This window comes from Macrobrachium nipponense, chromosome 35, assembly GCF_015104395.2.
Source record: "Macrobrachium nipponense isolate FS-2020 chromosome 35, ASM1510439v2, whole genome shotgun sequence".
NCBI classification, from domain to species: domain Eukaryota; kingdom Metazoa; phylum Arthropoda; class Malacostraca; order Decapoda; family Palaemonidae; genus Macrobrachium; species Macrobrachium nipponense.
In genome coordinates this window covers 5652392-5664891 of record NC_061096.1, presented here as the reverse complement: position 1 = coordinate 5664891, position 12500 = coordinate 5652392, and positions in this window count along the sequence as shown.

Sequence of the window (12500 nt, the reverse complement as noted above, 5' to 3'; positions counted from 1 at the left end):
CCTTTTGTCTCGGGATTACCCAGAGCATAACTTCAAGTACAGCTGTAAGCATCTTGGAATCAGTCAGTGAATTGATAGTTAGTTTGCTAAGTCATCTTGCTTAGTCCTCATTAAACAAATCATTAAGATTTCATCAGATAAAGCTAAGGAGAGAATAAATAAACAGAGGCAAATTAATGAAAAAGACCTTATCTTCTTATTAAGAAAAATACTGAGCTAAAGAAAAAATAGTCATGCGAGGCTTCACTTCAGGAGGCTCCATCTACTCTGAAAAAATAGAGAGAAAAAAAAAAAACACTCCCACAATCCCATTTAGTTGTCTGATAAGAAAAATCTGCCTGCTTTCTCTGTCCGTCCGCACTTTTTTTCTGGCCACACTTTTTTTGTCCGCCCTCAGATCTTAAAACCTACAGAGGCAAGAGGGCTGAAAATTTGGTTAAAGATGGATATATAATCGTGCGCCTAGCAACGATATAGGCCAGGCCATCACTGGGCCGTATTTTAAGTTTCATGGGCCACGATTCATACAGCAATTTACCGAGACCCAAAATACAGAACTATTTTCGTTGGCATTGATTATATGCTGTACAGAAAACTTTGGCGCTGTTTTTATTTATTTCTATCTCACTAAGGGATTCTATTTGTAAACAAGTAAAAAATCCGGACTCCAGTTTTCTGTTCAGCGGATAATACCGTATGAAACTCTCAGCCATGTTCCACGAAACTCTCAGCCGCGGCCCATGAAACATTCAGCCACGACCCGGCAGTGGCCTGTGTTGTCATCTATAGAAATGCCAGACGCATGATCTGGCTAACTTTAACCTTAAATCAGAGGGCGGACAGCAAAAGTGTGGACGGGCAGACAAAGCCATCTCAATAACTTTCTTATATATATTATTATATATATATATATATTATATATATATATATTATATATACACATATATATATATATAATATATATATATAAGATAATATATATAAACTAACACGGGAAACAACTAACTATCCATGAAAGAGTGAGGACTTAGAGTTTGCCACTGTCAGTATTCAGGCAAGTTACCCGGAGAAAGCTTAATCGAAAACCATTTAGTGGGGATCGTAAATAAAGTATTATATCATTTTAGTCGGGTGGCTGCTGGTAAAAGTGGCGCTTTAGAGTGACGTAAAATGACCACACACCGACGAACCTATTCTCCAGTTTACCACTGGGCGTTCTTCTCTCTCTCTCTCTCTCTCTCTCTCTCTCTCTCTCTCTCTCTCTCTCTCTCTCTCTCAGGATGGTTCGCTTTCTCTCCTTTTCTCAATCTACGTATATCCGAGAACAGATTGCCTCTCTCTCTTTTTCCGAAAACAAAGTATCCCTTAACTCTGGCTCACTAAAACTGATTGCTTCCCATCGCTCTCTCTCTCTCTCTCTCTCTCTCTCTCTCTCTCTCTCTCTCTCTCAAAACTTTTGCCTCCATCTCTCTGAACAAGCGTAAGTGACTCGTACTTTGCCAAAAGGAAAATGATGAAGCAAATCATATGACGAAAAACGAGAGTGAGCGACCAACGTGTTCAGGCTTATGTATAAAAGAATGTACTGTGGCGACTACCGGGAGCTAATTTGTACTTACGTACTTTTGTTATACTGAATCCTTAAATAAGGTTCATCTACTTTGCTTTCAAAACTCGATATAATAGTATATGACGGTCGTTACTTAATCCTTTATTTAGACCACACAACGTTGGATTAGTCTGGTCTTGACTTAGTAACCTGTAAGGTGTGTGTTCCCTGGCCCTTACTTTAGGCTTATATATTATAATGTCTGAAATTTGGGCCATGGCTGGAGACCGACATAATTTGTGTACGCTTTGTCCATAACTCATTCCCAATGTTTGTGCACTTTGGCCATACACGTGATCCGCTTAAAGGAGAAGTCCAATATTTTAGTCATTACTAAAATCCTGAAATCAAGTCTGTGTAGTATGGTCATACTTTGGTCATTATTGCTCTTATGATGGAGAATAAGATAAATAACTAAATAAAAAGTAAAATAGAATAACACACTTGCCATTACTCAATTCCTAGGATAAACGCTTGAATGGCGACTAACACTGAAGAGACACCCTTTTGAAATATTGTGTGACAAAATGTTTTGCAACTTTGCTCTGAAAGCTCCTAGGCTCTGCTGTTTCATTGTTACGTATTTCTGTAAATGTTTCGTCCTCTGGGGACTTGGAAAATATCTGGGTAGACTGAGTATCAGGTCTGTATGTAGATTATAAAGTAATGCTAATAATAATAATAATAATAAAAGATTTTACAAACGTGTAAAACTTCCTTTTGACTTTTGTTGGTTTTGTAACTGACGAGGATGTGTATTGAGATGAATTTTGTTTGGGACATTTATTATTGCAACTTTGACTCTTCCGTTTATTGGCCAATGATTTAGATGATATTTCAAAAATTATGCAAATGGCCTGACTTTAACATTAATGTCAAACCTATCATTACAGTAATATTTCCTTTGTTTTGTCCATCCAGTACTCTATTAAAAGATCAAATTCGGAATCGTTTACGCAAATGCGTGTCCGAAATGAAAACGCAGAATGTGTTTATTTTCAAAGGAAGAGGGAAATGAAAATATATATTCATAGCTTCCTCATCCGAATTCATTTTCGGTTGTCTGATCTTTTCTTTGGACATTGCGTCAACCGATATTCGTTGACACTTGGAAGCAAAGAACGTAAAGAAAATGTTATATGTGCATGCATGCATACACTGAATGCATTTATACCTCTAGATCACAGCCTTTGCATTTGAAGAAACAACGGACGCCATCTATAGCTGGAGTAGAATTGTGTCCTCTGCCTTCGAATGACTTCTCTGAGAAGGAAGAATCTCCAGAGAACATCATCATCGCCTCCTTCGCTGTTATCGTCATCTATGGGCGTGTCGTGGGTAGGCCCAAAAGGTGTATGGAAACGGCCACCACTAGAGACGATAGCCATCTGTGCTTGAATATGGAAGGCGCCAATTTGATGTGTGGGGTTTGGCTGATAGCGAACCTTTCCGAAAGTTTGTCGAAGGGAAGAAGAAACGAACAGGAAAGGTGAGGAAGGGAATAACTGGACGACGGGATTAAAGAATGGGAAATTATGCAAAGTGGAGGAGATAGATAGGGCGACTGTTAGCCGAATGTTAATGAAGAGAGAAGAGTCTTGTATCCAAGAGAGAGAGAGAGAGAGAGAGAGAGAGAGAGAGAGAGAGAGAGAGAGAGAGAGAGAGAGAGAGAGAGAGTTTGCCGAGCGTCAGCGAAAAGAGGTTTTGTGTACGTATAGGAGAGAGAAAAATAAATAGATAAATAAGTATAGAAGGAAAGTGATAATAACTTCCTAAAATAATACCGAAGAAAGAAGGGTCCAGGTAAGAGAGAGCGTTTATGACTATCAGGGAAGAGAGAGAGAGAGAGAGAGAGAGAGAGAGAGAGAGAGAGAGAGAACTATTTTCATGGAGGATATTCTATACAGTGTAAAGGGCGGGGTGGCGTAACACCCACGGGTGGAGTCTAAGAAGAGATCTTTGAGAAGGGAATGAGAATAAGAGAAAGATCAAGAGAGAGAGAGAGAGCTTGGTTGGAGTGGATGCCTATCAGATGCTTCTCCTATTCTTTACCTCAGCATCCTCTCCCGACCTTTTCTCCTTATCCTGTTTTATTTAATTATTTATTTATTATTATTATTATTTTTTTTTTTTTGCTTTTCAATCTTCTTTTTATAAAATGTTTTTCTTCTCAACTCTTTCCTGCTCCCTTTCTACAACTCATTATTCATCCTTTTCCCTTTCACCTCTCTTCCTCCAAACTTTCTATCATTCTCACTTTTCCACCAAAACTATATTTGATATTCTCTCCCTAGTCGTTTTCTTTTTTCATTCTCTTTTCTAGCCCTTCTCATTTTATTCTCACCTTCATCTTTCCTTCTTTTTTCACCTGTATTTCTTCCTTCCTTCAGTTACTGTCTCCTTCCTAAGCTCTTTGTTTTTGTCACTTCATCTTCACTTCTTCCGTTTCCCTTTCCAGTCCTCCCTTCTCGCTCTTTTTTTCTTCCTTCTTCCCATCTTATTCTCCCTTTCCCCAGTCTCTTAAGTACTTACTACAGAGGCTGCCAGACGGATCGTTTTTCATCGCTTTTCCCGGTGGCGGCCGCTCAAGGTGAAAGAGGTGTGAGGAACCTAATGACTCTGTAGTAGGTGTCGAGGCAAGGGACGAGTGCTCCTCGTAAACAAATGCGGTCCTTTGTTTACACTTCGGTAGAAGTCTATATACATAAATAAACGCATGCATAAGTTACGCATTCAACATCGCTTAACGAGTAAATACCAAATTGGAGTAAAAACAAAAAAAATCTTATGGAACGTTTTTATATTTTTACAGTATACACGTATTTGAGTGCTTTGAGCCTCAAGGCAAACATACTTAATCTTTAAAAAACACAGAAAAAAGAAAGAGAAAACAATTTACTGTGCAAAAAAGGCTTACAAAGCACAGCACAACAGGCAACCCGGACGCGGTATGAGTATATATAGGGGAAAGCCCTCTTGAATGAATGGCATTGGCTGTGGTATTATACATACATTTTCCACCCTATTGATTACTAGACAAACGTCATTCATCAGGGCTGATATGGTACTCAGGTAGTATTACGAAATTTAAATACTTATAGATAACCATATTGGGAAATTACAATATGTTGAGTAGGAATTACCCATTAAGTGATTGCACTGTATAATTAGTCTTAAGTATTATAAGATATGGAACTTTTATATATTTTGTTCAATATATAAAAAGATTATTTGAATGTCTGCTATACAAGATACACATTTTATCAGGTTTCTGTTGAGGTACACAATTGCTACGGAGTAACATGTGGTATACTTTGGAGTAAATAATGAGCAATGTTTTACTTTATAACAAGTTAAAACTTGAAATAATTACCTGACAGTATGAATGACATTCAGATGAGGTCAACACATCAGATTTTATATAAATATTATAGGAAAAATTAGATATACTACAATTTTAATGATGCTAACACGAAGCTCCAAAACAGGACGTACTACAATGTAGTTTTGCTCAATATGCTAATATAGATATTTAACTGAATGAGTTACATTTAGATGAGGTATACATATAAAATTTTCTATAAACATTATAAAAAAATAGACCCATAACAATTTCAATGATGCTAACAGGTAACTGAAGAATAAGATGTACTAAAAAAAGAGAAAAAAGAAAAAACCCTCTGCAGACGCACCAAGGCTTCCCATCACCAGAAACGTTCATACCACAGGCGCTTAATATCTCCTCCTTGTAAAGAGCCCTTCTTTTCTAATGAGTTTCCTTATACACACGCCTTCGGTGACAGAGACAAAATGACCCTCCATTTTCGGCCTCAACGACAGATGGAGACGAATTGGAAAATGGTGAACCTTGTAACTGCAGACCATATGCAGAGGGGTGTAGGGTGTACGGGTGTAGCCAGTCCATGACGTCACTCTAACAAGGTGGCTCGAACTCGAAGGACAACTGCCTTCTAGGGGTGAGATTTGAGAGTCGGATGCCCAGCGGCGTCGATGCTGGGAAGGACTGAGCGAAAGGAGCGGAGAGGAAGCGTAGGAAACATCAGGCAGGATTCCACACAACGATGCGAAGCCGGAACAGTCGAGGAATTTCATTATCGTCGTAAAAACCAATGGCCTTTGATTCACAGTGCACAGGCTACACTTTTCTGCTAATATAGATACAAGTGAGCATAAACTGTAACGCTCTATATTGGCTGCTGTAGTCTTGTTCGTTAAGGTTTCTTATTGAATGTCTACAAGATAATCAGATTATTAACAGTGAGTATCCTCGTAACACGCATATGTTCTACCGTTAATTATTTTTAGATAAAGAATTATTTTGAGGGGAGATCGTTCTCGATTTTTCAGCTTCAGTTAGCTATAGCATGAAACCACCTGAGGTCGTCTCCACTTTGAAATCTTCTCGTTTTGGCTTTTTTTGGCAGCTCCAAGATAACTTTTGTATATTATAACGGAAGCCTAAAAAAAATCACGATAGATAATAGAATTTTTAAATCATTTCCAAAGTTTCGTCTGAAGCAGTCTGATTATCCCTGACTAAAGCCTTGCTACATGCGTTAGCAATACCCGAAGATAATCATTAATATTGACCGATTGATTGGTTTCACTCAAGAAATCGGTAATTCAACATGAATGGTTCCAGAAACCGTGAACTAAGAATTGGAATTGGCGGATTTTCAAAACCATTGCTTGGCATTAAAAAAAAAAAAAAGCGGAATCAGCAGAAGTATAAACAATGGACTTAAACTCGACAGCTTTTAGTTTTTTTATATGTATTTCAAGTTACCGCCAGCAACGTTTCAGTGAAGTTTAGCGGGTAATTAGAACAATCTCCTACATGTACGGACGATACTAGATTCGAAGATGGAGTGATGGCTAGTAACACCAAACTCCTCTGAAGGAAACTGGAAAGGACAGCAACTTTAGCGCCATGTCTCCCCAGACTGGACGACCAATCACCTACCCTTGCCCATTGATGCCCGGAATTATTGCAGTTGTTATCACAACTGTTGATCCCGTAGGAGTAGGCTGTAACACTAGTGACTCCAAATCATCATATTTTCACTACCGACTCTGAAACTTTTTTCTTTTTTCGCCATTGATGCTGACAAAACTTTTTATTTTCTTGTTCATTTCTGTTGCTTCCAAAAGTGTGTCCTTTCACCATCGATGTTTTCAGAACAAAATTCTTTCACCATACGCATGTCCTCCGCCGTTTCAGCAGCAATGCATCAAGTGTCTCTCGAATGACTTAGCGTTACCTGAACTTAGCCCTACACCAAACTCCTCATTTACCTTCTCTCATTTTGGGGCTCCTGGGGGCATGATCTCATCTTGGGGTCTTCGGTCCTTGTCAGTTTCGACGTCAGTGACCATAACAGTTTCGATGCCAGATAACTCTTAATCAGTCAATCATAAAACCACGAAACCCCTTTGCTGTCAATTATACGGAAACGTAATTGGTCTTATAGAAAAATGCTAAATAATAATCACTTTCGAAGCTTTGACATTTATTGAAAGATCGATAAATAGATAGAAATGCAAACTGCTTATCAGCAACATATGCAATGGATCATGTGAGGCTAAAGTAACAAATACAGACAGGTAGGAATAATAATAACAGAATTAGTATCATGAAAAAAACCGGTCTTATTACGGATAGTTCGTCAATTTCTCCGTAATTGTCTCCTGTTGAGTTTCCAGTTATTCAACGCCATTACATCTGCTGTGCTTTACTAAGCACTGCAAATAATTTCGATAGTCCCGTTTAAAGGGAAGTGTCCTCGGATTTCATGGTAAATAATGTAAAATATACGAATGAGAAAATCTTAGTAAATTGATTATATTATGTTCTTCATTATGCCCAGTGTTATTTAACTCCTCGGTGACTGATAGGTTCTTGAACTCACGCGAATGGTTGAGGTTTTCTATCGAACGGCAGCAGAGAGAGAAAACCGCACTGTCTATACCTGCTAATTCAATTTACTCTGAAACCCCCAGGGAGCAGGTAGCAAACGCCTGCCTATCGGCAAGGGCTTAGAGACTGCCAGACCAGATTGCATCTGCAAATAAGGGGTCTGAGATCCATTTTGACTCTCATTTGACCTGTGTTATGGTTACCCTCAGGCGAAGCTCGGTAGCGCGTGATACCAGACTCCTAAGTTTACTTAAATGAGATAATTGGCTTCCGAGCTAATGAGTCTTTAACTGATAAAGCTACCTGGCTTGTCTGGTTGGGAGGGAGGCGCTTTAGATTTCGCAAAATGGCAGGTTCCCCTAATGAGAGTCTCTCTCGCCAGGAATGCGATCAAAATCAGCGCGACTACCTGCAAGACGGACCAGACGAGGTAAATGACAGACATTTGTCTTTCCATTAGTGTTCATATATGTACAGACGGCCAACAAAGAATTGGCGTAGTTTCTTAATTCATTGTTCGTTATGGAAATATTGCCATATGCAGGTGCCAGAATATTTACTTAACAATAAATAAAATTTCCTTTCAAAGGTGCTATACTTGAAATAAATTACATTAGAACTGGGTAGACTTATTCAACGTATGAAAGATAATTATTTTGCAAAGTAAGGAAAATATATACCGATGGGTCCACGATTTCTAATTTTATTTTCAACTCTAGCTTCGTAACAGCATTCCGAAGATTTTGAAGTTGGCTTTGCTGCCGCTCGAGTCTTGACTCAACGTATCGTACTGCACTGAAGTGTTGTCATTTCGTCTCTAGAGCCGATAAATAATACATCAAGGCGTTAACATTCTTTGAAAACGATGTTTAGTTAAACTAATTTTGTCCTTTGATCAATAAAATAATTTGCATGACACGTTTAGTGGGCCTAAATTGGACTTCTGATTTTCCCACATGATAAGCCTAGGTCTATTTTCAGCAGCATACTCTCTCGGATACGTAATATTAATGAATATTTAAATCGACAATATATATATATATATATATATATATATATATGTTATTATATATAATAATATATATAATATATATATATATAAATCTGCTTTATTTGACTATTCCCGTTATTCTTGTTTTATTAGCCATGTTCGCCTTTCTTCTTATCCTTTTAATAATTGCTTAACATAATTAACTCAGACCTAGCTATTCAAAGTCAAAAAGCAATTATAAAAAAATCAAACGAATATAATTCTTTCTATTTTTATCGAATTCCTTGCATATCATCCTGTTTCATTTGGACACCTTGGAAAGCTGTGGAGTCAAAACTGACGAATACATTAAGAAAGGCTTACTTTCATTAAAGCTTTCTTAGGATGATCTTTCTGTAGCTATTCATTTCTTTTAAATAGAAATTAATTCAAATTATGTCACATGTATAACTACTAGACCTACTTACATAAGCATATTATAAGCAGCTGAAAGAATAAGAAATAGGAAAGGTGACGTTCTCGTTTAAGTCTATTTCATGTTTTTTTTGTTTTTTTCTCTCAAGAAAAAAAAACCTACTGCTTTAATCAAGGGTTGCTCCTTTGACGGCTACAGGGTGTAACACGAGGGTATGCACACATTTTGTGGTGTGGAATGAAAGATAAAGTTTCTTTGAACAGAAAATGTTTTACAAACATGTATTTTAAGGCGTCCGTTGTCGGTGCGGGGAATTTTAAAATAACCGTTATCATTAGTGATGCTTTCACGAGGTGGAGTTCGTAGTGAGAAGTCGGATCTAGTCGCTGAGATGTAGAAGAGAGCGGAGCGGAGGTGGCTTATAGGAGTGATGGAAGGATTAGGCCGATGTTAGTAAAGTATCTCCCAATAAAATGTATTCTTTAGGTTTTTGAAGAAAAAAAAAATGCATGCATCATTGAAACCGTGTCCCTCCCTATCCGTGGTAATCACTGGCCACCGATAAAAAAAAGAAAAAAAGTAAGCCTAACTGAATCTCTCATCCATCAAAGATAAGTTTGCTTATTCATTAGACAACTATCAGACTTCAAGTGTAGATTTAAAAATCTCTTCCTCTCCATCTAAAGTATTCATCAGACACCAGTCATAAGCGTAAAGCTAGTTATGATACCCTGGTTCAGCAATGTCGTGACGAGGCACTAGAATTCAAAGTTCACAGATGAATGTTGCTCAGCAACATTTACACTACTGTATTGTCTTGCTCTCCTGTGGTGCTTCGAGGTATTCCACCTCTAGGCCCATGTCTAAACTTTGCCGTCCTTTAAACAATTTTATTCATCTATGTATGATTCTCTCCGGTTTATTAAGCTTTCTTGATATCTCTCCAACAGAAACTTGCACCGAATGCAGTGCAATAATTCTCTCGCTCATCGAAGGATGTTTCTTAGACCGATAAATGACACATTGACATTAGATACCCGTGCACATAACATCAAAAGCAATAGAGTGAGGTCGCCTAGTTCACATTGTTAAGATATCGGTTTTTTTTCTTTTTGTTTTTAAATTTGATAGCATTTTGTGAGATTCCAATGTTTTCTGTAAAATTTAACAAATGGAATAGTTCAACTACCTTCAACTTAATATTGAAATGATAATTTAAGGACTATGTTTATGTGATACTACTAGTGATAGGTGTCTCCTATCTATTTGGTAATGCATATCTATGGTTGTGATATGACGTTTTTTATCACTTCGTTTCGTTCACGTCAATTTTGCTATATGGAAAATAGTTTACACAATAACATAACATAATGTTCTAAAGATATCAGTGACTGTTTTTAATGTCATTACACATGATTTCATCCATCTTTGAAAAGAAAAATAGATAAATAAGGCATGAATCGTGCGTCAGGCAGGTGAACGAAAAATTATGAAACTCTGCCACGAGTTTTTTGGCCGACAGTACATAATGTGTTCGTAGAGGCTAGATATGGTCCCACAAATGTTGTTTGAGTACATGGCTGGCTACAGAAGATAACCATTTAAAGGTATCGTTGGCGTATCTGGAAAATCTAAAGTAATTACGTTTTAGTAAAAAAAACAGATACTTGATGTAATTTGCGCGACATCGAATTACCATTCTCTGGCAATACGCAACACATACTGAAGACATTTCCTGGCAGCTGATCCCATCCATTTATACTCTAACGGAGGTGAGATAGGTCGAATCTCAAGCAGCACAACTTTTAAACCTGGTCAGAGATGAAAAACAGGTATCAAAAACACGATTTTTTCAAATATATGAGTTACATCTTGCCTTGAAAGCAATGCTGATCTAAAAGGAGAGGATTTTTACTTCATTCTATTCAAAGACAAATTCTGAATGACAATGACAATAGATTTCACGATTATGAGGTGTAGGAGATCATTACCCCAGTTAGTAACAATTGACTATATATACATACATACTATACATATATATATATATATATATATATATATATATATATATATATATATATATATATATATATAGAAATGATTATCATATCACATACATGCATTATATACATATATATATATATATATATATATATATATATATATATATATATATATATATATATATATATATATGAAATGATTATCATATCACATACATGCATTAAGCTACAAACGTCCTTTAATATCCAATTCGCTCCACCTCGGAATTAATATATTTTCGCATATGTTATCCGAAGGGGAATTTTTTTAGTTGATAATAAATTCGTCTTCTCGTGGATTTGAGCCAGCGCATAGAGGAGACATCAGGTCTTCAGTGGCCTGGTCGGATAAGACGTCACTGAAGTCCTGATTTCTCCTCTGTGCACTGGTTCGAATCCACGAGAGGACAAAATTATTATCAACTAAAAAAATTCCCTTTCAGTTAACATTATGAAAATTAATTCCTATGTAGAGCGAATCGGATATTAATTAAAGGACGTTTGTAGCTTGATGCACGTATATGAAACATATATATATATATATATATATTATATATATATATTATATATATATATAGATAGATATATATTAAATTATTACATAACATTAAGGCTAAAAAAATGCCCTTTAATATCCATTTCACTCTACCTCGGAATTAATATATTTCTATATATGTTAACTGAAGGGGAATTTTTTAGTTGATAATAATTTCGCCCTCTTGTGGATTCGAACCAGAGTACAGACGAGAAATCAGGACCTCAGTGGCATCTTAACCGACCAGGCCAACAAGTAAGGTATAAGTTGATATCGATTCCAGCTTTATAAATCACTGTTGAACTTAAATATTTGTAATTAGAATCGATATCGATCCACCTCTACCATGTTAACCAAGACGTACATATGCCGCATGTAGCCATATTATGAACTTTTATCACATCACTGTGATTCGTATACATGCATCAAGCTACAAACGTCCTTTAATCAATATCCAATTCACTCTACATTGGAATTAATATTTTTCATATATGTTAACCGAAGGGGAATTTTATGTTGATAATAATTTCGTCTTCTCGTGGATTCGAACCAGCGCACAGAGGAGAAATCAGAACTTCAGTGACGTCTTAACCGACCAGACCACTGAAGTCCTGATGTCTCTTCTATGCGCTTGTTCGAATCCATGAGAAGAGGAATTTATTATCAACTATCTTAACAGGAATGAGAGAGAGAGAGATTTCCCGGGCAGCACCTGGTTGGTCAGCTATTATATATATACAACCACAAATGCACACACACACACACACACACATATATATATATATATATATATATATATATAATATATATTATATATATATACATACACACAAACATATATATATATGTATATATATATATAGAAATGTCACTATTCTTTTCAGTGACCTCGAAAACTATGGAACAGTCCACTTGTATGGCTGTTATTTTCTATTATTTTTACATATAACCCCCCCTTCCCACCCGCTTC